General features: G+C 40.5%; 1 protein-coding gene and 1 pseudogene across 2 annotated transcripts in view; one reads left to right on the forward strand and one right to left on the reverse strand.

The window, feature by feature from the left end:
• The window catches only part of Lhfpl3 (LHFPL tetraspan subfamily member 3), a 568397-nt gene that overhangs the window by 444151 nt on the left and 99002 nt on the right, over positions 1–25244 (forward strand). The gene's annotated exons all lie outside the window — the stretch shown is intronic.
• On the reverse strand, positions 1219–1755 carry LOC102928855 (small ribosomal subunit protein uS12 pseudogene; annotated as a pseudogene).

The raw sequence follows: 25244 nt of genomic DNA on the forward strand, positions 1-25244 counted from the left end.
CGACCTATTTACTTTCGGTTCGCCACAATGCGAACTTTCTTCGCTCTCTCTTTGTCTACAGAGAAGAGCAATATCCCCGCTTTTGTTGCGGATCCCTACCTTACCTGGGGACTTACCAGTGCACTGCCCTGACCGCGAAGAGTTCTGAGCCTTCAAGAGACAGGGAAGGTAAAGGCTCCCCATACGGGCCACCACTTGTCGCGTCCGCCTCGACCAGCAAGGAAGACGCAACACCAGGCTCTTCTCCAAGCAGTTTATTCAGGAACCTTGAAACAATCTTCTGACTTCTGACCCTGGAGAAAGCCAACCCACAACCTAAATAGCTTCTGGGCAGCCAACCCCAATCTGCCACGTGGGTACTGCGGATAGGTCCAGGTACGCAGAAGCAAGCCAAATCCTTAGCCTTAGCCAAATAAGGAGTTGTTTATCACAGAGAGCACTCACCGTTGGGAGGGTGGAAGGCGGAAGCCAGCGCCATCTTTGAGGCGCGGCTGCACGCAGCTCTCTACATATGACCTCTTCCATAAAGATGGGTTCTACTGACTGAGAAGCGATGTTCAAAATAAAGGTCTGGAGAAGTAGAGTCTGAGGTAAACATAACAGTCTGGGGGACTCAGTTTTCCTGGCCCTACAGGTAGCACAAGTCACCAGGCTGTCAACTACATCCATTCCTAGCCTTCTGGACAGAAAACAGGTATACATCTCTTCCTTTGAAGAGACACCCCTGCATGTTGAACATTCCTGGTTTCTCTAGTGCTTATCTGTGAATGCAAGGACCTTGTGCCCCCTACACTTTCCTGCACATTCTCCATATCCCTGAAATGTCCTGGAGTCTAATGATTTAAAAATATTTTTAAAATATTTTCTCACTCCATCTCTACCCTCCTTCTTTACCATGAAACTTTTTGACAGAGTCACTTTCACTTCAGCTGCCACTTCCTAACTTGCACACTGTCTCTGGCTTGTGTACAAGATGCTCACAAATGTCACAAGTGATGCCTGTGCCACTAAGTCCAAAGGATGCTCTTCAGTCCTTTTCTGCAGTATTGAACCCTGACCACTGTTCCCTCTTACTCAAAGTTCTCTCCTTTTTCCTTCTCTCATATCACATCCACTTCCTCTTTCTTTAGAATTCTTGCTGCTTGGAAGGCCTTGCTTCTTCTGTTTGCCACTTAATATTTATGTTCATTGTGATTCAATGATTGGAACTTGCTCCAGTTATTTTTTTTTCAGAATATGAAAATTTATTATTGCATTTCCGCTGTCAAAATTTAGGATCTTGGTCTTTCCTTCTTGGCTTTGTACAGGGCCAAAAGGGACACATTAGCTACTTTAACAACCTTAAAGCGGACTCCAGGAATATCACCTACAGCATGACCTTTTCGACCAAATCCAGCAACCAGAACTTCATCATTTTCCTCAATGAAGTTTAAGCAGCCATCGTTGGGCATGAAAGCTGTGGTCTTCTTGCCGTTCTTGATGAGCTGCACCCTGACACACTTTCTGATGGCAGAATTTGGCTGTTTGGCTTCAACCCCTACTTTTTCCAGCACAATTCCCTTGGCATAAGAGGCACTTCCAAACGGATTGGCCTTCAGGGCTGTGCCCAAGTGGGCTTTCTTGTATTGTTTATCATGCCACTTCTGGTCCCATCGGTGGCTGCGGAGCTTCCTGGCAGTACGGAGACCATGACACTTGCCCATCTTGCTGGCACCACGGGCCCGAGAGAAAGAGAGATTGCTCCAGCTATTATCATAGAACAAATGACCCCAAAACTCAGTGTCCTAAAGTAGCAATCATGGTCAAGACATCAGGGGCCAGGCACTATAGCAACTCTTCTGCTCCCCATAGCATTGAATAGAACACACGTAGTCTTTCAGTTCATGGTTTGGCCAATAAAGTGGTTCTGGGCACCTTGGCAGAAGTGATCAGAAAGTTAGAAATCTATGTCTCTGCAGCTTTTCAGCATGATCTCTCCAGCAAGAGTGCCAGCCTTGTCATAAGGCAGTTCAAAAATCCAAAAACAGATATTGCAAGAGACAGAAAGGAAAGGCTGACTGACCAAGGACCTAAGCCTGCGTCCAGCACAGCAGTACTCCTGATTCTGTGGATTCAGGAGGAGGGGATAGAAATGCCCAATGAGAGGGAGAGCCAAGAATCTGCGGCCACCTATAGTACTACAGACACCTTCTCCTCATCTCTGCAGTCCCTGTCAGTGCCCACCTGGAACATTATACTGTCCTCTTATCTCCTGCTCCATGCTGCCCCTTCCATCTTGTTATCCTAATGAAGTCAGAGCAGCCTTTGAATCACACATATCACGTCGTGTCGCTCACCTGGTTAAAGCTCTTTTACATTGCCCATTACCTTAGAGGAAAGCCCAAACTCCTTCACACAACGACCTCTGCGTTTACCTTCACTACTTTTCTCTGTTTTTTTTTTTTTTCATTTTTCTTTATTAAGAAATTTTCTACTCACTCTACATACCACCCACAGATCCCATCTCCTCCTTCCTCCCACCCTCCATTCCTCCCTCCCAAGCCACCCCACATCCCCCAAATTGAGGTCTCCCATGGGGAGTCAGCAGAGCCCGGCATACTGAGCCTAGGCAGGTCCAAGCCCCTTCCCACTGCACCAAGACTGCACAAGGTGTCACACCACAAGCACCGGATTCCCAAAAGCCTGCCCATGCACCAGGGACAGATCCCGATCCCCCTGCCTGGGTGGCCCCCAAACAGTTCAAGCCAAACAATACTCTGGTTTCTCTTCAGCTCGTATAAATTTTTCACCTTTTACTACATTTCTCTTAAACTCTAACTCTGTGCATGTCATGATTTCTTTTATTTCCAAGCCTTTTTGTATTGTTTCCTTTGGGATATTCTTCTGACCATCACCCTGCCCCATGCCCCATCTCCCATGGGTGAGCACAAATGCACACTTCCACACTCATTGTCCTCTTTCAACCTCTTAAATCTCTTGTAGTCCCAGAGCAGACAAAACTAACATTGATTGGAAACACCTTAGAAAAAGCAAAGTTTCAGGCCCTATTCTCTATTTAATGGACGAGTTAAAAAGCTTTCTAAGTGTGGCTCAGAAATTATAATTTTTGTATGAGGTAAAATACACCCAACATATAATATATTCTTGTACAAAATCTTTAACAATATAAATAAAATTAAATGGTAAAGGATTAAGTAGAAGTCATGATTTTAGCAGTTCTCCCCCAGGTGAATCTAATGCACTCTAAATCTAAGAATCACTGGGTTGTATAGCACTTCCTCCAGGAAACTTTCTCTACCCTAATTCTTCATCAATGACTGTGTCTTACCACTTTCTTGAATGTTTCTGTGTCTCATCCTTAACCTAATCATAGCCCTCATCACAAGCTGGTACAACTGCCAAATAGTTTACTAACACCCCCCTCTCCCCTCTGTCCCTCTCCCTCCCTCCCCCTCTCACAGTCTCGACCCTGTTTATAGCTGTGTCTCCAGCATCTATACAACCCATACCACAGTAAGAGCTGAGAAGTTGTGAAGCCATGTGCCTTCATCCCACTCTCATACAAAGATATACTACAAACACCAAGAACAAGAGTGCCATGCACTGAGGGTATTTGTAGCCAGCAGCTAAGATCAGGATTCAGTGGACTTGTTGTTCTGATATTATTGTACTATATAGACTTTCATATACTGGAAAGGAGGTGCTGAGTAGGTGCAGAGTATATAACCACAAAGGAGGACAACTATGTGTGCTGTTGACTCTACCTAAAGCCCTGAAAATGGGCCACAAGACTCTAGGCCTAAAGTCAGATGACCCAAGATAATAGTTCACCATCCCTGCATGGCCAGTTCCTCCATTGCTTGCATTTTAATATACTAACTATGTTTACTGGCATTTCCACAATGCCAGTGAATCTTTCAAAATTTGGCAGAAAAGAAGAATCTGAATCATGCAACTGTGAAATCTAAATAAGGTATAATTAACATGTCTATCAACTTCCACAGAAGCTATGCTAGTTTGCAACTACTCATTAATACTGGACAGTAACAGCAACCGGGTACAGTGCAGACACCAAGCTGAAGATGGGAGACTCGATGTGGTGTGAACCTGAAGTGCTGTCAACAGTGAGTAGGAATGAACTGCCTCTGCATTCTGCTTAGGCAGACAGGACTATTTAAGAATTGGAGGTTAGACTCATGAGTGTAGTGATACAATTACTGGCTCTTGGTCCTCTTAAATACAACCTTATTGTTCACAAAGTGCTCTACAAATCATGAAAAACATTTCATGAATTGTTTGGGAACTTGGGAAGAAGGACCCCTTCTCAAATAGAAATGAAATGCCAAATTGGCTTCTGAATATCAAGAGAGCTGAATGAGTCTCAGATCTTAACTGTGTGACCTAGTGAGCATTTCTGCTCTTTGACTTCACAGCACAATAATTAAAGCTCTTCTGAGTGGTAATAAGTAAAGTACATTGCACGTACTTTAACAAGTATGTAGCTAATATGCAAAGTAACTATCTTCCTGTTCTTCCTACTCAAAACTAGACAGTAACATAATTTAAAAGTACCAATTAGACAACAGGCATAGTAACTCATGCCTGTAATCCCAGCACTTGGGAGGAAAAGGCAAGGATCAGGGATTCAAGCCAGCCTCGGCTATATAACAAATTCAAGGCCTTTCTGGATTCTATAAAACCCTGTCTCAAAAAAATTAAATTAAAACACACACACACACACACACACACACACACACACACACAGACTATGGAGAACAACATGGCAGTTTCATAAACTAAAACAGAATTGTTATATGATTCAGTCATCGTATTTCTAAGTATACATTTAAAGTAATCCAAGAGGTTATTTCAATCTCAAAGAGATATGCACATACTTATTCATAATAGCCAAGAAGTAAAGTTAATCCAAATGTCCATTGACAGATGGAAGGATAAGCAATGACTACACACATAATACAATGTTATTCAGCTTTACAGAAAGGAAACAGTCACATGCTACTACAATGTGGAAGAAACTAGAGAATATTTTGCTAAGTGAAAAATATAGCCACAAAATGTCAAATACTATATGATGTCACATATATGTAGAACTGTCAAACTTTCAGAGAAGATAGAATGATAATTACCTGGTGGGTAATGGGGAAGGAAGTTGTTCAATGAGTATAGAGTTCAATTTTACAAAATCAAAAAAAGTTGGAGAAATCCATTGCATAATGTGTGCAGATACTACTTAAACATTTCACTTAAAAATATAGGTAAAATGTCAAGTTTGGGATTATGTGGGAGTTTTGTCACCACATTTTTAAAATGTAATTTTAACACTGAACAAGTTAAACTCAGTCCTTTCTATGTGCTCCCTCTAATACCATATGATCTGGCCCCTTCCACTCTCTCAGCCCCTCCCCTCACTCACCTCTCCCACTTGTTGGCGAGTAACTGAAGTTGCCAAGTTTCACTCTGGGTCATCCTCTCCTTTTGCTCTCACACCTGATTCCATCTAATTCTCCAGCTTTGTCTGCCCCTTACATGCAAATGACTATTGCTCACTGCTCTGCCCAAGTCTAAACCATGATCTGTGCATGTGCTGGGCAAACAAGCAACTGATTCCCCATTCCCTATCCAGATCAAGCTCTAGAACAGTTTCCAACCACTTTCTGTCCACCTCCATCTGACTATCCTATGGGTCTCCCAAATTTAACATATCTTAACCCTAATTTGTTTAACTTCTAGGGGAAATTTTTAAATCCCTCCTCTTGTTTTTGGCAATATTTTCATCAATATTCTTTCAATCTGCTCTCACATGGTGTATAAACTCTGTTGCTCTTTCCCTAGAGGTGTCTTGCAGATCTGGCCACCTTTCTCCTTGTCTTGGAGTTCATTACTTATCAGCTGGGCAATTCCAGGAGCATTCTCCTTAATCTCTATTTGCTCCTCTAATCTCATTCTCCAGTCATGATAGGTTTTCCTTTCTGAACATTAAATCTCATCATGTAGCCAGTAAGTACCATCATAGTTTTCTGTCTGTCCAGAGTCAATTCCACACTCAGCAGGGCTTACAAACCCCTTATTCTGCCCCCCACTCTTTCTGGATACTCTCCTTCCACTACCCACTTCTGTAATTCTATGTATACTACAGACAGGCTCCCCACCGCCTCTAGCCTTCTTTTCCTGGAAACAGCTCATGCTGCCTGGGCATTGAATATGCACCCAAAAATAAGCCACACAGCTATAATGGAAGCAATTTAATCTGGAAAATTGTTCTTCCCTAGCACAATGGTCCAGCCACCCTACCTCCTGACAGACTGAAATGTTCTTGCAAAATTCAGGTATCACAAAGAAAAGATGCAAGGACATGGAGCAGAGGTGTGAAGTAACAGTTTTTATTAGTATAATAATTAATTGTATCAGTGTAGCATATTTTTCAGAACCCAGAACATTAACAGCACCTGTAACAGAGTAGCCCATGTCCACATTGTTAATGAATACATAGTGGTTAACCCAACACCTGGTGTGGTGTAATCTTCATAAATGGAAGTCGTTGTTATTATTATCATAGAATCGGCCCTCTTAATCTACTGCTGAGGCATGTATTATCACTAACAGACCTCATTATCATCTCTAGCACCACTGTGTAATTGCTTGTAGGCAAAGGAGTAAGAGAACTGAAAATAACAGGTGCTACATTAAACATGCTAAGATAAAGATTCAAGGTCCAATAAGGCAAGACAAAATCACATCCATGTATGTGTGTATATTTCATGTAAATCCTGAAGACTTATGTAACTAATCATTCTGTTAAATATGGTTAATCCAAGCCTAGTTCTCCTCGTTGTTTTAACTGCATAATTAATTCAATTGCCCAGATCATATGGATGCATTTGTATTATTAGAAAAATGGTCTTTAAAGAAATAAAATTATCTATTTGCTAATATTCCAAAGTTGTTCAGAACCAACCAGAAAATTCTAGAAAATTCTCTGACAAAACTGCTGGTGTTGGTTCATGTCACTAATAGCAGCATTAAGGAGGCTGAGGCAGGAGAATAGCTATGAGTTCCCAGCCAACCTGCACTGTGTAGTAAGCCGCAGGCCATTCTTAGTTACAGAGGTAAACCTTGTCACAGGGAAAGAGAGGGAGCAGGAGAAAGAAGAAAGAAGTAGCTCAGCAGATGAAGGTGTTTGCTGCCAAGACTGATGGCCTAAGTTCAATCTTAGAATAAGCATGGTGAAAAGAGAGCTGACTCCTGAAAGCTCCCCTCTGACCCACACACATGCTATGGAAGGAACACACACACACAGAGCTGACTCCTGAAAGCTGCCCTCTGACCCACATATATGCTATGGAAGGAACACACACACACACAGAGAGCTGACTCCTGAAAGCTCCCCTCTGACCCACACACACATGCTATGGCAGGAACATACACAGAGAGACAAATAAATTAAGCAGTTGGAGAGATGGCTCAGCAGTTAAGAGAACTGGCTGATCTTGCAGAAAACTCAGGTTCAATTCCTAGCACCCACATGGGTGTTCACAATCCATAGCTCCAGTTCCAGGGGATCTAATGCTCTCTTCTGGCCTCCATGGGAACTGCACACATGTTATCCACTTACATACATGCCAGGAGAAAAAAAAAAAAACACCTCATATATGTAAAAGAAAAATAAATAAATCTTTTAAAAGTATTTTCTTTAAAAATGTAAAAGAGTAGAAGGAGAAAATGAAAGGAAAATAAAATAATATTATTTATTGCTATGAGCCACAGGACTGTAGTAGGAATTCAGCTGAATGTGGTAAAGCTCCACCTCAAAGAATCAAGAAATTCTTCGAGAGGAACTCAAATCTCAAGGAGTATTTGGTGTTATTCAACTTTTAATATATCAGCTATTTCCTGATATGAATTTCTTATGTGCTCTCATACCTTCCCCAAGGACTTCTAACAGTGTATTTTATCTAATATACTTCTCTAGCATCCAAAGCCTGAAGGCAGATAGGACAAAGCATTTCAGACCAACCACTGAGTCTCCTGAAACACTTCCTGTTTCCTAGGCCTAGGAGACAGGCAAACATTAGGTGCATAGCTTTGTTTCTTGTGCAAATTAAGCCCAGACATTCCTTTCTTATACAGTCTTAGTGGTATTTCTACTAACATTATAGACTCCTAACATTTTACCTAACCACTTCTAGAAATATAGTTTGAGCACATAAATTCCCTTTTTCTGATATATTAACCAATTTTAGCTCTTAGTTGACCTCCTCCCTTTACCACTCCCCTTTTGGGTTGTAAAAGAGAGCCTAATGGTAGATAAGAGGAAAATTCTTATCTACCTTTATGACCCTGTAAGAATTCAGGCCTGGTGACCTTGCCTTAGCCAGAGCACTGCTACTACATGGGTATATAACTATAAACTTCAGAGACTTGGGGGACTTGATTGGAGAACTGGATGGAGAACTAGAAGGACAAGATGGGAGATGAGAAAGAGCCTGACTGGGAAGAACTAGGCGGGTAAGAATAAGATGAGAAAGACCAAAATGGGGCAGAGCTAAGATGAAGGAATCAAGATAGCATTTAGAGGGAACAGCAGATAAATGTAGAGAGAAATCTAGCAAGAAAGGAGCTAGGCATGAGAGCAGAATAGAAGCTGTGTAGAGAGAGAACTAACTCAGAAGAATAGTGCATGGACTAAAGTGTGTACATAGATTTATTAGTGAATCCCTCAGATTAATCCACCACCAGTAACATCACTTCTGGAACTGTGGGTGAAGGCTATCAAGAGGCTGGATCCCAATAGCTTTCAATAGTTTATATTATTTGCCTGTATCCTGAGTACAGCCTGGCTTGTTTGCAACTTGAAATTATTGTGGTACACCCATGCTACTACAGGCTGCTTCTACTTACGTTTGATTATTCTTAATTGGTTGTTTTGTTTTGTTTTGTTTTGTTTTGTTTTGTTTTGTTTTGTTTTGTTTTGTTTTGTTTTGTTTTGTTTTGTTTTGTTTTGTTTTGTTAACCACAAGGCTTTACAACAGTTTCCCAATCCCAAAATAAGCCGTCCTCACAGTGGTATTAGGAACCTCTCAGGAAAAAAATTGTGACTGAAGCCAAGTTATTCTGCATATGTTCTCAGGCCCAATTACAGGAAGACCTTGCCATTGCCTTCAATATAATTCAGGTGACTTGTGGACACAAAGCAGCTGTGTGGCAGGAAATTAATGTCATCTGATTGTTAATGCAGTTGGGAGTTCTGGAACTTTAGGGATCATGAAAACTGCAGATTGGGATAGTTTTAGTATTAGTCTGGATACTGTAACAAAATATCACAAAAAGTGGCTTAAAATAACAAAAATTAGTTTCTAACAATTCCAGAGGCTAAGAGATCCAAGACAAGTTGCCAACAGAGTCAGCATCTGGTAAGGACCCACTTCCTCACTCATAGATGACCATCTGTGACTGCATCTTCACAGGCACAGGGCATGAAGGGAGTTAGAGAGCTCTCCAGGGTCTCTCTTCATAGACCATTCATCCCATCCATGAGGCTCTCCAGTCCTAACTGAACCACCCTAAAAGTCTCTACCATTGCCTTGAGGGTTCAGAATTCAACACACTTTTGAAGAACACAGCATTCTGTCTATAACAATTATCCCCCTTGAAATTGTTCTCGTTGGGTTTTTAAGCCCTGAAACTCAATCAAGATTTGATCTACTTGTACAAATTGTACATCATGACTTGCAAGAGTAGAAACCATTTCTTACTACTCATACTTGGGAGGCATTGTGATTCCTTCAGAAAAGTATTCTTAAGCAGATTTCCTGGTCCTAGTCCTAGAATCTTTGGCACACAATTTAGATCAATCAATGTATGGTCTAATACTAATAACTAAATTCAGATCAATCAATGTGTGATCTAATAACTAAAGCAGATTCACTTCCAACATGACCACAAGAGTTCAAGACATGAGTGCCGAGGGAATCAAATGGGCTTTCCAGACTGTTCCTCAGAAGACATCAATGAGGCACCATCCTGAACCCTGCCAGCACCAGCCCCTCAGACTAACTCCTCCATTAACCCAGCTCATTCTTGCCACATTCCATTTAATGCCTCATCTTCTCCATCAGTCATAAGGCTTCATCCAACAGAGTCATAAGACCAGATTTTCTGTTATCATTGCTTTCATATGCTCGAGAAAGTTGCCTATTTCAATCTTAAATTCTGCATGTGAGAAGATAAGCCAAGTCTGGAGTTCAAGTTTTCACGCCCCTTAGAGACCAAGGCCTGTCTGTAGCATTCATTATTTTCTTTGTTTAGTGGGAATAAGCTGCCTTCTCCCTGCCTTCCTCTTGTGAGAAGTTGTAAGAATTGTTGAAATCTGAAGATTCCCACAGCAACCACTGGGGCAGATGACCACTAGAATGAGGATCTTCACCAGCGTGAGGGAGAGTTATCTAGTCACATTGGCCACTTCCATGGTCCTCGGCATTTCATTCATTCCATATATCATTCTCCACAAGACTACATTTACACAAGGCTTGTGGGTTAAGTCTAAAATAAGTAAACAAGGAAAACACTGCACAGTGCTGAAGTCACATCTGAAACCCCTATAAGAGGGCACTGGCATCTCTCCTGAGTTTAACAAACTTGTCTTTCCACCGACACTGAAAGCACTTACCATGTTTTGGTTGAGCATCCTTCATGTATTCATAGACTTTCTTTTAAGTAAACAAATAATAAATAAATACATTTAAATTTGAAAACATACATCACAATAAGACACACTAGAAAAGCACAGAAGAACTGAGATAGGTTGAAAAAGAGTAGAACACACAACTCCTTTCAGATGCTCACTAATAGCACTGTTATCCATAAATAGACCTCCCTCCCTCCTTCCCTCTTTCCCACCCTCCCTATGTCTCCTGCCCCCTACCCACCTTCTTGATAAATATCTGGTGTTAGAAGAGAATGCATAAAGAGAACTTAACTCCCCAGAGGCATAACCCTAGTTCATGTGGCTCCTGCCTCCTCTCTGCCATCCTCATGTTTCAATTCTGAAATGTTCTTCCCTCTCATCTTCTCCCTCACCTCTTTCATTTTATAGTATCTTGTCTCAGGACCCTTCTCCTCATCTTGATTGTGAATCACATCTTATTCTCATTTGAAGTTCATGGAGCCTACAGCAGGCCAGAGTCATCTCTGTTATTATTTGAATCATGGCAGGATACCAAGACCATTAAAGAATTCCCCTTTCTAGAATATGTTGAACAGGAAAGACTTGGCCATCCTATCACACTGAAATTTACACCTGCTAGTTGCTGGAAGACAGATTTCTGGTCACTGATAATTAAGGACAAATCATATAACGTTTTCAAGTTCCATTTTCCTGATCTACAAAATGAGGAGTATGTGTGAAGTATATGCCATTCTATTTCCCAGGTTTACATAAAGACATCAAATGAGATAGGACAATAAAGAGGGGATTCATATCTTTAAAATACAGTTCAAATGGTTGCATGTCAAGTCACCTGTCTTTCTCCACACTCTTGCCATAAACATAGATGGAATATCATGAGCTTTCTGGGGGATCTTACACAAATTCTAGCCTTTATTATTGTTTTTATGTTTCACATTTTATGGTTTCTCTAACATTTTCTTTTATACCTCCTGATGCTGTAACTTGAGCCATTTTTCTGAGGTGATTTTTCTCCAATAACCATGCAATCACCACTGTGTGCCCTAGTCTAAGGAAGTGGGGGTCATTGGCTCAGATGTCTTTGACTTCAGGGAAACTTTCTGATTGCTCACAAAACAAACACAAAAGGACAAAGAAAAGTTTAAAGGGCCTAGAACCAAGCCTGTGGGCAGAATTTCTACTGACAGAGCTAATTCTGGCATAATTTAAGGAATTTAATTCATCACAGAATTTACATTCTCAGGGTGAGAGCATTAGAACCCTGGAAGAAACTGTTTCTCTCTCATTATTGTAAGCCTCTTGGTATTTCTAGCCTTCAACTGTGTGGTCTCTGTGAGGGTCCTTCTGCCTATGTCTTCTCTGGATCTCCGGAGGATAGCCTGAACTGCTGGTTCCCTTGTCACCCTTAGCAGTCATAATTTCTTTGGACTACTGTCATTTCTGCCAAAGAATTTTTTATATTATTATTATTATTATTATTAGCAGCCTGGGGCTAGAGAAGCGGTTCAGTGATTAAGAGCGCTTGCTCCTTTTCCAGAGGACTGAAGTTCAGTTCCTGGCACTCATGTCAAGTGGCTCACAAGTCCAGATCCAGGAGATCCAACACCCGCTTCTGGCCTCCTTGGGCACCCACATCCATGTAGCGTGTACTGACACAGACATACAGACATACACATAAAATAAAAAAAGTTAACTAATTTTAAGGACCTTGAGGGTAGAATCCCTGATTGAAAGTATTATTCCCCCAGCAGCACAGGACTTTGTATCCTGAGTATGCCTTGATTGCAATGGTCTATCAGACTAGGGCATCTACAAGTCAGCTCTTAAGAGAGCTTCCAGGGTAGGCATGGCAATGCATACCATCACTCTGGAAACCACAACAGAAAGATTGCTCCAAATTTAAGAACACAGTAAATAGTAAATCAACCAGGACTACATAGAAAAATCTTATTTCAAAAAATGAAACAACAAAAAAAAATCAGAGGGGGAGGGGGACAGGAAAAGGAGGAGGGAGAAAGAAAGAGAGAGCCTTTGTTGTGGCTACAAGACAATTCCAGGTTTTTCTCCTTCAGATACTATGTTCCCAGGATCCTAAGAGTGTGTCTGGATGGATTTAGTCACACTGGAGATTGCTATGAATTTTATAGGGAGGTACTATGCCTTTAAAAAGTTCAGAACAGCAAATATTCAGTAGCAGGTTTGTAAGGAAAGCATCACATTGCTTCTCAGAGTCAAAGACAGACTGTCCCCACTAGTGACATCCTGTTGACTTGCTCACTCTTTCTCCTTCCCTCACCCCCATTACAGAGGCTTGCTATCTCCAATCACCCAACTAATAAAAAGGCATGCAGGTTCTTGAGAAAGAAAGTAGAAAATGGTATGTGTTTCTAGCCTCCTCCTCAGCTAGAACGCTGACAGCCCTTCATAACACAGATAAAAAATTCTAAATGGATAACCCATTCTAGTACCTGGACCAGAAGTCACATGTCTCTCTCTTCCATTTGAACCTACCAGAATTCTCTGTGAATCCAAACTCAGTTACAAATGAATTAATTTCCTCTGTCATTGCTGCTTATGGTAGTTCAATTTGGGACAGTACGATGCATGACTGTAAATGTCCCCTATTGGTTTTTCCTGTTCTTCAAGCTCCGATTCTGCTGTTTCTGAGGAAGAAGGTACCTGGCTGTACACACGCCCTTGGGAGAGTCTCCAGACATTTTGTTCCTGCTAAGTGTTTTACATGTTTTACTGCTGTCACTTTGCCCTTCGTTCACTAAACCTGGACAGTCTCTTGTGTTTTTCCATCTTCAGTAACTTGCAGAGCAAAATCAATGAGATGATCCTTGGATATGCTGAAAGATTTTGGAGAGCTGGCAAACTGAATCCTGCATCTATGTATCTTTTAGCATATTTTTAATGCCTTCTTGTATAACTTGAGGAGCACTAGAAAAACTAACTATCTTAAAATAAGTTCCATCTTCCATTCAAAAAATAAAATTAAATCTCCATGATTTAAATAGGACCCGCGTCCCTGTGGGCTCTACTGAGCTTGTGATCACCGGCTTTGAAATGTAGAACGATTGGTTTAAACTACCGAAGATAAGTACTGAAGTTGGTAAACTGTCTCCTGTGATTTTAAACGTTATGGAGAATTCAAGGATACTCATATAATATTGCTGTCACTCACTCACATTCTGGTGTACTTTCTTGACCACAAAGGAAGAGAAATTATTCCTGTGATTCTGGTAATCGTGCATAACCCTGAGTGCATCAATGGACTTCCATAGGGAAAAGACTTGGAAACTCAGCATCATCTTCTGTAGTGAAAATAGTATGCATTAAAATACTAAATAAATAATTTAGATATATAATCAGAAAAAAAAATCTGCCTTGGGAAGTAAGTATCTGACTGCACAGAGAAATATGTGAACAACAGAAGCAAATCTGATGCCTACCCTGTGAGCTGACTGTGGAGTTGAATCTGATCCTGTTATTTGCTGTCATGTGTAAGATATAGCCAGAACCACAACACACTGGGTGGCAGATAAAGCATATAGACTTATGATGCCTCCTAGAAATTGAGGGTATCAGACAGAGGAGCAATGGGGAATGTCTATAATAGAAAACTAAGTGTTTAAATCAAAATGAAAATGAACAGAATGGCTAACATCACATTACAGAGAACAAAATGCAGAAAGTGGGCTGTTCATTGTGCAGAAAATTTGAAAGCAGTCTAGTGATATTTCTGTCTCTGGTTCTAATAAGATGTCAGTGGTGAAAAAGTGATATTGTCAAGCATAGTAATATAACAGAGTGAGAATCAATAGCAGACACACACACACACACACACACACACACACACACACGTAATCAATTCTTCTAAAGAATGATTTGATCCCACCCTTAAAGAATTAGAACTGTCAACAAAATAGCCAGGCAGCACTAACATAGACCCACACTCACCATGGCCCAGACAGGAGCTGAGCTATGTAGATCTGGGGGCTTTCCACATTTTGACTCTAATGAAGCAGTCATGTCTTTAATGACAAGAGGTTGTTGAAATGCAAGCAAAGCATGATGGAAATGTGTGAGCAAGACTGTTTGCTTCTTCCAAGTCTCTCTTTAGGAACTCACCTCTTTTGTGCTGTCTTTGTTAGGATAATGTGGAGCCCAAAGAAATTGAGGTAAATCAATGTAAGGTAACAGGAGTGTGGCAGACAAGAGACAATAAGGTTCCTGGTTCTGGTTTCAGAGCTGGGCACTGATGAAATGAGTGTTCCGTCACTTTGTAAATTCATTTAAGCACTCACATAAACCTGCACTCTTCATTACATATGCTACAGAAGTATGGTGGACATTAGACTTCAATTATTTACTTTAAAAATAGTTTGCATTCTTTCTCCAGATCTTGTTTAAATAGCCCACAGATGTAGGAGCAGTCAATTGAATCCTTTTTAGGATGTGTTACAAAATGAGAAGGTAGACAAGATGACCCAGCCCTGGAGCTGCTTTCCAGCACCACCATTACTGGCACATGATGAATAGCATTAGTGTTCCTGCCATCAGTGACTGGAATCAGAATCAGAGTATGGGCAAAGTTGCCACAGGCCTTTAAGAAAAGGCAATGAACTGTAGGCTGCATAAATTTTCCACAGGGAGAATGATACTGAGTCACTGGCACTACAGGCTTCGTGCTGATAGCAAAGGAGAATGAAGGGCTTTCAGTGTGTGCTTACACTTTAGAAGTAGATGTTCGTCAAGAAGCTGGTGCCAGGTGTGAGTCCTTAAATTCAATAGCCAGTATTTCTCTGATAGCTTCTTCTCAAAAATAGCTGCTGGGAATTATGCTCCTGTTAAAACAGACTATAAGGACTTTCCACCAACCCTTCAGTTCCTCATTTTAAGCAGTTTTTTTTTCCCTTTCTTGTTTAATATAATGCGAACTTAAATGTGGTGATTGATTGGCAGAAAAGGACAGTCAGTGAGAAGCTGACAATTACATCTCACAGTAAATAAGAAAAAGCCAGAATCCTGAACTAAAGGATACTTGGAAAAGTGACAGGAGAAATTACTGTGACCTCCACTTGATAAGTAAATGAACCGCACATCTCCTTAGGACTTTTTCCTACAATGTGAGTCTCTCAGAAAGTAAAATGTCTAGCAAGAGGCAGAAAGAAAAATAAACAACGTTTAATAATCCACTGCACAAACAAGGTGGTCAGCACCTGCATAATAGATCCTTACAATCTCATGATCTTTTTCTGAAGTCTCTGAAGTTCGCTGGAAACCAGTCACCTGATTCAGTTCAGACACCTGCCTCGATCCCGCTGAAAACAGTTCCGGTAAAAGACAGCCTGAATATGCACAATGACCCTTCCTCTTTGGAATCCCAAGGAAAATTCTTTGGTACAAACATAGAAGTGTATTATTTAGTCTTCCAGCAAACAAAAAGAGAAACAATGAAATGAAGGAAATGCAAATCATGAGCTGCCACATAAGATCCTAATTACCATAATTTGACCCACCTCCCTTCTTCACTGCCGGAAAGTCAGGCTTCTGGATGAGAGAGAGCCAAACAGAGAAGATAACAGCCTTCTGTTCTTTCTCTTCGCTGCTTGTCTCTTCCTTTCTTCCTCTGCTCTGTAAATGATGTTTATTGAGGCAGCGATCCTTCCAACCATTTGCAAGCCCCAATTGTACTAGTGAAAGCTCTGCTACAGAAGTATGACTACATAAAATGAGCTAAAGAAAAGGCAAAAAGAAAAAAGAAAAGAAAAAAAAAGAAGAGCAGGCACATGCTGTCTTTTTATTCCCTAAAGCAACTGTCAATCTTGGAATGACTTCATAGAAACTGCCAGAAATCTTTCTGGATTTGCCCTTGTTGGATGCAAGGACAGTAAATCTAAAAGGTCCAATTATTCTGTGGTGTGATTTAGAAAGTATTAATAATTCAGAAAAGACCAGCTCCACACCACCTGTCTAGTCACATCAGGAGGACCACTGTCCCTCCACCTGTATACAGCTCCTAGAATAGTTCTTTTTCCTCTAATACTTCTAGCATTATCTTGTTCCTGAATTTTCCCAAACTATTTGAGGTAAGTTACTTTTGGCATAGCTTTTTACATTTATAGTGTTAAATGAGCCAGACTGGGATATGTACAAAATGTGTATTTGAATTCATCTAAAATGTGCCCATTAAAATCTAGATCTAAAAAACATGTCCTTGCCAAATTAGTGCCAGGACTTCTGTCTTTTGCTGTGACAAGTACCATAAAAATTAGATCCCCTGTCACTCATCAGCTCATGTAGGGAGTTGATGGAATGTGCCAGTGGCAGCTTTCAATCAGCTAAATGAGGCCTGAATAGTACAGCCCTGAGTTAGGGCTCAAGTGAGCAAGTCATTAAGTCAGTGACAGTACATGCAGCCAAAACAGTAGAGGTCAACTCTACTGACCTTTGTGTCTCATAGCATTTGGCATGATGGGCTGCTTGATTTGAACCAGTGTGTAGGAGAAATTAAGTTTAGCAAGAAAAAAGGGTATTTCTTTTTTCTTTCTTTCTTTTAATTATTAAGAAATTTTCTATTTATTTTACATACCAACCACAGATTCCCCCTCTCCTCCCTCCTCCTGCCCCCAAACCTCCCCCCCCCACTTCAACCCCCCATTCCCACCTCCTCCAAGGCAAGGTCTCCCATGTAAAGTCAGCAGAGCCTGGTACATTCAGTTGAGGCAAGTCCAAGCCCCTCCTCCGTGCACCAAGACTGAGTAAGGTATCCCACCATAGGCACTGGGCTTCAAAAAGCCTACTTATGCCTGAGGGATAGATTCCAATCCCTCTGCCTGGGGGTCCCCTAAACAGTTCAAGCTAAATAACTATCTTGCCTATCCACAGGGCCTAGTCCAGTACCATGGGGCACTCCACAGCTATTGGCCCACAGTTCATGCATTTCCACTAGTTTGGCTGGCCATCTCTGTACATTTTCCCATCATGATCTCAATGTCCCTTACTCATAGAATCCCTCCTCTCTCTCATCGATTGGACTCCTGGAGCTCAGCCTGGTGCCTAGCCATGGATCTCTGCATCTGCTTCCATCAATAACTGGGTTAAGGCTCTATGATGACAGTTAGGGTATTTACTAATCTGATTATCTGAGTAGGCCAGTTCAGGTACCCTCTCGACTATTAGTAGTCTAAGGTGGGGTCATCCTTGTGGATTCCTGAGAAGTTCCCTAGTACCCTGTTTCTCCCTATTCCCATGATGTCTTCATTTATCATGCTATCTCTTTCATTGCTCTCCCACTCTGTCCTTGTTCCAGCTCAAACCTCCAGTTCCCTTATGTTCTCATCCCCCATCCCTAGCCCTCCATTACCCTCCCTTCATGCCCAGTTTGTTCATGGAGATCTCATCTATTTTTCCTTCACTAGGCTATCTATGTGTCCTTCTTAGAGTCCTCCTTGTTAACTAGCTTCTCTGGAGCTGTGGGTTGTAGTCTGGTTATCCTTTGCTTTACACCTAGTATCCAATTATGAATGAGAACATACCATGTTTGTTCTTCTGAGTCTGGGTTACCTCACTTAAGATGATATTTTCTAGATCCATCCATTTGTCTGCAAATTTTATGATACTGTTGTTTTTTATTACTGAGTAGTACTCCATTGTGTATTTTTGCCACATTTTTTTTTATCCATTCTTCAGTTGAGGGGCATCTAGGTTGTTTCCAGGTTCTGGTGATTATGAAAAATGCTGATATGAACATAGTTGAGCATGTGTCCTTGTGATATGATTGAGCAATCCTTGGGTATATGCCCAAGAGTGGTATAGCTAGGTCTTGAGGAAGATTGATTCTCAATTTTCTGAGAAACCACCATACTGATTTCCTAAGTGGTTGTACAAGTTTGCACTCCCACCAAGAGTAAAGGAGTGGTCCCCTTGCTCCATATTCTTTCCAACATAAGCTGTCATCAGTGTTTTTGATCATAGCCATTCTGACAGGTGTAAGATGGTATCTCAGAGTTGTTTTGCATTTCCCTGATGACTCAGGATGTTGAGCAATTTTTTAAATGTCTTTCAGCCATTTGAGATTCTTTTAATAATTCTCTGTTTAGCTCTGTGGCCCATTTTTTTAATTGGATTGTTCAGTATTTTGATGTTTAGTTTCTTGAATTCTTTATATATTTTGGAGATCAGCCCTCTGTCAGATTTGGAGTTGGTGAAGACCTTTTCCCATTCTGTAGGCTGTCATTTTGCCTTATTGACCATGTCTTTTGCCCTAAAAAAGCTTCTCAGTTTTAGGAGGTCCCATTTATTAATTGTTGCTCTCAGTGTCTGTGCTACAGATGTCATATTTAGGAAGTGGTCTCCAGTGCACTCAAGACTACTTCCTACTTTCTCTTCTATCAAGTTCAGTGTAACTGGATTTATGTTGAGGTCTTTGATCCACTTGGACTTGAGTTTTGTGCATGGTAACAGATATGGATCTATTTGCAATCTTCTGCATGTTGACATCCAGTTATGCCAGCACCATTTGTTGAAGATGCTTTCTTTTTTCTATTGTACATTTTTGGCTTCTTTGTCAAAAATCAGATGTTCATAGGTGTGTGGATTAATATAAGGGTCTTCAATTCTATTCCACTCGTCCACATGTCAGTTTTTATGCCAGTACCAAGCTATTTTTATTACTATAGCTCTATAGTAGAGCTTGAGGTCAGAGATCGTGATGCCTGCAGAGGTTGCTTTATTGTACAGAATTCTTTTAGCTATCCTAGGTTTTTTGTTTTTCTATATGAAGTTGAGTATTGTTGTAGCTAGAGTTTTCCAGACTTGCCCACAGTTAGGACAAATCTCTGTCACCCGCCAGTCCCACAGCCGCTCAGACCCAACCAAGTGAACACAGAGACTTATATTGCATACAAACTATATGGCCATGGCAAGCTTCTTGCTAACTGTTCTTATAGATTAAATTAATCCATTTCCATAAATCTATACCTTGCCACGTGGCTGGTGGCTTACCAGCGTTTTCACATGCTGCTGGTCATGGCAGCGGCTGGCAGTGTCTCTCTGCCTCAGCCTTCTGCTTCCCAGAATTCTCCTCTCCTTGTCCCACCTACTTCGTGCCTGGCCACTGGCCAATCAGTGTTTTATTTATTGACCAATCAGAGCAATTTGACATACAGACCATCCCACAGCATATTGTTCTTTCCAAGTCTTTGAAGAATTGTATTAGGTGTTTTTTTTTGTTTTTTGGTTTTTGGTTTTTTTTGTTTGTTTGTTTGTTTTTTTGTATTAGGGTTTTGATGGGGATTGGATTGAATCTGTAGATTGCTTTTGGTAAGATTGCCATTTTTACTATGTTAATCCTACCTATTCATGAACATGGGAGATCTTTCATTTTCTGATATTTTCTTCAATTTCTTTCTTCAGAGAAAGTTTCTTAAAGTTCTTATCATACAGTTCCTTCACTTGCTTAGTTAGAGTAACCCTAAGGTATTTTATATTATTTGTGGCTATTGTAAAGGGTGATGTTTCTCTGATTTCTTTCTCAGCCCATCTATCATTTGTATATAGGAGGGCTACTGGTTTTTTGTTTTGTTTTGTTTTGTTTTTTAGTTAATCTTGTGTCCTGCCACATTACTGAAAGAGTTTATCAGCTGTAGGAGTTCCCTAGTAGAATTTTTTGGGATCACTTATGTATACTATCATATCATCTACAAAAAAAAAGTTTGATTTCTTCCTTTCCCATTTCTATCCCTTTGATCTCCTTTTGTTGTCTTATTGCTCTATCTAGAACTTCAAGTACTATATTGAATGAATATGGGGAGAGTGTACAGCCTTGTCTTGTTCCTGATTTTAGTGGAATCACTTTGAGTTTCTAGCTAGAGTTTTTCTCCAGCTCCTGCCAAGCCCCATCAGTCCCGCAGCCCACTTATAAAATAAACACACAGACTCTTATATTATTTAAACTGTTTGGCCTAATGGCTCAGGCTGATAGCTATCTAGTTCTTACATCTTAAATTAACCCATTTCTATAAAGCTATACCTTGCCACATGGCCCATGGCTTACCAGTATCTTATATGTAGGTACTCATGGCAGTGGCTGGCACCTGACTCAGCCTTACTGTTTCCAGAATTCTCTTCTCTGCTTGTCCCGTCTATACTTCCTGCCTGGCTACTGGCCAATCAGCATTTTATTTATGCAGAGCGATATCCACAGCAAGTTTCTCTGCATTTTATTTGATGTTGGCTATTGGCTTGCTGTAAATTGCCTTTATTCTGTTTAGGTATGCTCCTTGTATTCCTGATCTCTCTAGGACCTTTATCATGAAGGGGTGTTGGATTTTGTCAAAGGCTTTTTCAACATCTAATGAGATGATCATGTGGGTTTTTTTTTCTTTCAGTTTGTTTAGATGGTGTATTACATTGACAGATTTTTGTATGTTGAACTATCCTTGCATCCCTGGGATGAAGCTTACTTGGTTATGGTGGATAATTTTTTGATGTGTTCTTGGATTCGGTTTGCCAATATTTTATTGAGTATTTTTGCATCAATTTTCATGTGGGAAATTGGTCTGTAATTCTCTTTCTTTGTTGCATCTTTGTATGGTTTGGTTATCAGGGTAACTGTAGCCTCATTAAAAAAAAAAGTTTGGTAATGTTCTTTCTGTTTCTATTGTGTGGAACAATTTTAAGAGTAATAGAATTAGCTCTTCTTTAAAAACCTGGTAGAATTCTGTGCTGAAACCATCTGGTCCTGGGCTTTTTTTGGTTGGGAAACTTTTAATGAGTATTTCTATTTCCTTAGGGGTTGATGGTCTGTTTAAATAGTTTATCTGGTCTTGATTTAACTTTGGTATGGGGTATCTATCCAGAAAATTGTCCAGTTCTTTCAGATTTTTCAAATTTTGTGGAGTACAGGTTTTTGAAGTATGACCTGATAATTCTCTGGTTTCCCTCATTGTCTGTTGTTATGTCTCCCTTTGCATTTCTGATTTTGTTAATTTGGGTTCTCTCTCTCTCTCTCTCTCTCTCTCTCTCTCTCTCTCTCTCTCTCTCTCTCTCTCTCTGCCTTTTGATTAATTTGGATAAGGGCTTGTCTATCTTATTGACTTTCTCAAAGAACCAACTCTTTGTTTCATTGGTTCTTTGTATTGTTCTCTTTGTTTCTATTTTATTGATTTTAGTCATCAATTTGCTTATTTCCTGGTGTCTATTCTTCCTGGGTGAGTTTGCTTCTTTTTGTTCTAGAGCTTTCAGTTGTACTGTTCAGTCTCTTGTGTGAGATTTATCCATCTTCTTTATGTGGGCATTTAGTGCTATGAAATTTCCTCTTAGCACTGCTTTCATAGTGTCCCATAACATTGGTTATGTTGTACTTTCATTTTCATTGAATTCTAGGAAATCTTGAATTTCTTTCTTTATTTCTTCCTTGGCCCATTGCTGATTCAGTTGGGCACTATTCAGTTTCCATGAGATTGTAGGCTTTCTGTAATTTTTGTTGTTGTTGAAATCTAACTTTAAGCCATGGTGGTCCAACAAAATACAAGTTATTCCAATTTTTCTTTTTTTTGTGCCTGTTGAGATTTGCTTTGTGACCAATCATGTGGTCAGTTTTAGAGACGGTTCCATGGGGTGCTGAGAAGAAGATATATTCTTTTCTGTAGATATCTATTAAGTCCATCTGAGTCATAATGTCTGTTATTTCCCTTATTTCTCTGTTAAGTTTCTGTCTGGCAGACCTGTCCATTGGTGAGAGTGGGGTATTAAAATCTCCCACTACTAGTGTGGGGGGTTTGGTGTGCAATTTAACCTTTAGTAATATCTCTTTTACAAATGTCAGTGCCCTTGTATTTGGGGTATAAATATTCAGAATTGAGACTTCATCTTGATGAATGTTCCCTGCGATAAATATATAATGTCTTTCCCAATATCTTTTTATTGATTTTAGTTTGAAGTCTATTTTTTTAGATATTAGGATAGCTACACCAGCTTGCTTCTTAAGTCCGTTTGATTGGAAAGTCTTTTCCCAGCCTTTTACTCTGTGGTAATGTCTGTCTTTGTAGTTGAGGTGTGTTTCTTGTATGCAGCAGAAGGATGGATCCTGTTTTTGTATCCATTCTGTTAGCCTGTGACTTTTTATAGGTGAATTGACACCATTTATATTAATGGATATTGATGACCAGTGATTGTTAATTCCTAGTTGTTTGGTTTTTTGGTTTGTTTGGTTTTGGTTTTTGGTTTTTTTTTGGGGGGGGGAGTGTTGTGTGTTTCCTTTCTTTGGTATTTGTTGGTGTGGGGTTATCTATTGCCTGTGTTTTCACGGGTGTATCTAACTTCCTTTGGGTGGAGTTTTTCTTCTAGTGCTTTCTTTGGGCTGAATTTGTGGATAGGTATTGTTTAAATCTGGTTTTATCATGGAATTTTTTGTTTACTCCATCTATGGCTATTGAAAGTTTTGCTGGGTATAATATTCTGGGTTGGCATCCATGGTCTCTTAGTGTCTGCATAACATCTGTCCAGGACCTTCTGGCTTTCAGAGTCTCCATTGAGAAGTCAAGTGTTATTCTGATGGGTCTGCCTTTATATGTTAGTTGGCCTTTCTCCTTTGCAGCTCTTAATATTTTTTCTTTATTCTGTATGTTTAGTGGTTTGATAATTATGTTGTAAGGGGAATTTTTCTTTGGATCCAGTCTATTTGATGTTCTGTATGCTTCTTTTATCATCATAGGCATTTCCTTCTTTAAGTTGGAAAGTTCTCTTCTATGATTTTGTTGAATATATTTTCTGTGCCTTTGAGTTGGTATTCTCTTTCTTCTATCCCTATTATTATTATATTTGGTCTTTTCATGGTGTCCCAAATTTCCTGTATGTTTTGTGTTATGGCTTTTTGGCTTTTGTGTTTTCTTTGACTAATGAATCTATTTCCTCTATCATATCTTCAATGCCAGAAATTCTGTCTTCCATTTCTTGCATTCTGTTGGTTATGCTTGCATCTGTAGTTCCTGTCTGTTTACTCAGATTTTCCATTTCCAGCATTCCCTCAGTTTGTGTCTTCTTTATTGCCTCTATTTTGGTTTTCAAGTCTTGAACTGTTTCCTTCACCTGTTTGGTTTTTCTTGGCTTTCTTTAAGGGATTTATTGATTTCTTCCAATTTTTTGTTTGTCTTTTCCTTGATTTTTTAAGAGAATTTTTCATTTCCTCTTTAAAGGCCTCTATCATCTTCTTAAAGTCATTCTTAAGGTTGATTTCTTCTGCTTCTTCTGTGTTGGGATGTTTGCCATGGACTGGCCCACTGGGGGTACCATGACCATAGGAGAACCAGGGCTTGGGTAGTCAGGAAGGCAAGGATTTGGCAAACGACAGGCAGACAACACACTCAGAAGTGGTTTGAATCTGCTGCAATTTTACTTCTGTAAATCAGTAGTTTATATACAGAAAAGAAAAGTATCAAGTCATACAAGGAACAACAAGAGCTTGGCAATAATTCAATCACATCATCTTTAAAAAAATAGCAAGCACACAATTATTAATCGGCGCTAGACATATCCCTTCACCCACAAGAACTTTATGACCCAAAGAGCAGTCTGTGTTTTTTAAACTTAATACAGTCCCTAGACTCGTGTAGACTTCTTTGTGGTTGCAGCTGTGTCCTTCATCTTATCTAGTTTATTATACACTTCTACTTTTCTGGTTCTCATGACCCACTTAGCCAATTTGGATGCTGCAGACCCTCTCTAAGTCCTTCTTTAGTTTTTCCATCACATATCTCTTTTAATATAAAACCTTTTTGCCTACTGGAATATGGACTTTTGTACTTTTACACCTGTAAGGGGAAGGGGTTCTGCTGTAGTCCTTAAGTGTCCCACACTGAACTTCCTCAATGGAGGGGCCCACCAGATGTAGATGTAGATGCAGACAGCTGATGTAGAACCACTAGGTTCTGGTAGTGTCATATTGATATTTATGTTGTTGACTGTATTTTTTAACAGGCGTCTACCCATCTCTTCCTCCACTCAGTGCAAGAGCATTGTCTGTGTCTGAGGGAGCCTCTTTTGGTCCTATGGGAGCTCTTGGTCTAATCGGAGCTCTTGGTCCAATCAGTGCTAGTGGCTCTGACTCAGGAAGCAGCTATTCTCAATCCATGCAGGGTGGGCTTATGCCCCTGGTGGTCACTGGTGCCATGGGGGATGATTGGATTTGCAAGTAGGATGGGGGAGGAATCTTCTGCCTAGTCTCTGGGGCTGCAGTGGCTCAGGTGCAGGGAGAGGGGCACAGAACATGCCCCTAGGGCCTAGGGGATAGAGACCTGGTCTGCCCAGTCCGGAGATGGGGCCTTACCTATTCCCAATCAGTACAAGGTGGTCTTATGGCTCCAGTGGTCACTGGTGTTACAGGGGATGATTGGCTTGGAGAGGGGGTGGGGGAAGAGGCAGCTGCCTGGTACCTGGGGCTCCAATGGATGGGTGGAGGGGCATAGAATGTGCCCCCGGGCCTAGGGGCTATAGAACTGGTCTGCCCAGTCTGGAGATGGGGCCTTCCTTA

This window comes from Peromyscus maniculatus, chromosome 3, assembly GCF_049852395.1.
Source record: "Peromyscus maniculatus bairdii isolate BWxNUB_F1_BW_parent chromosome 3, HU_Pman_BW_mat_3.1, whole genome shotgun sequence".
Lineage (NCBI taxonomy): Eukaryota > Metazoa > Chordata > Mammalia > Rodentia > Cricetidae > Peromyscus > Peromyscus maniculatus.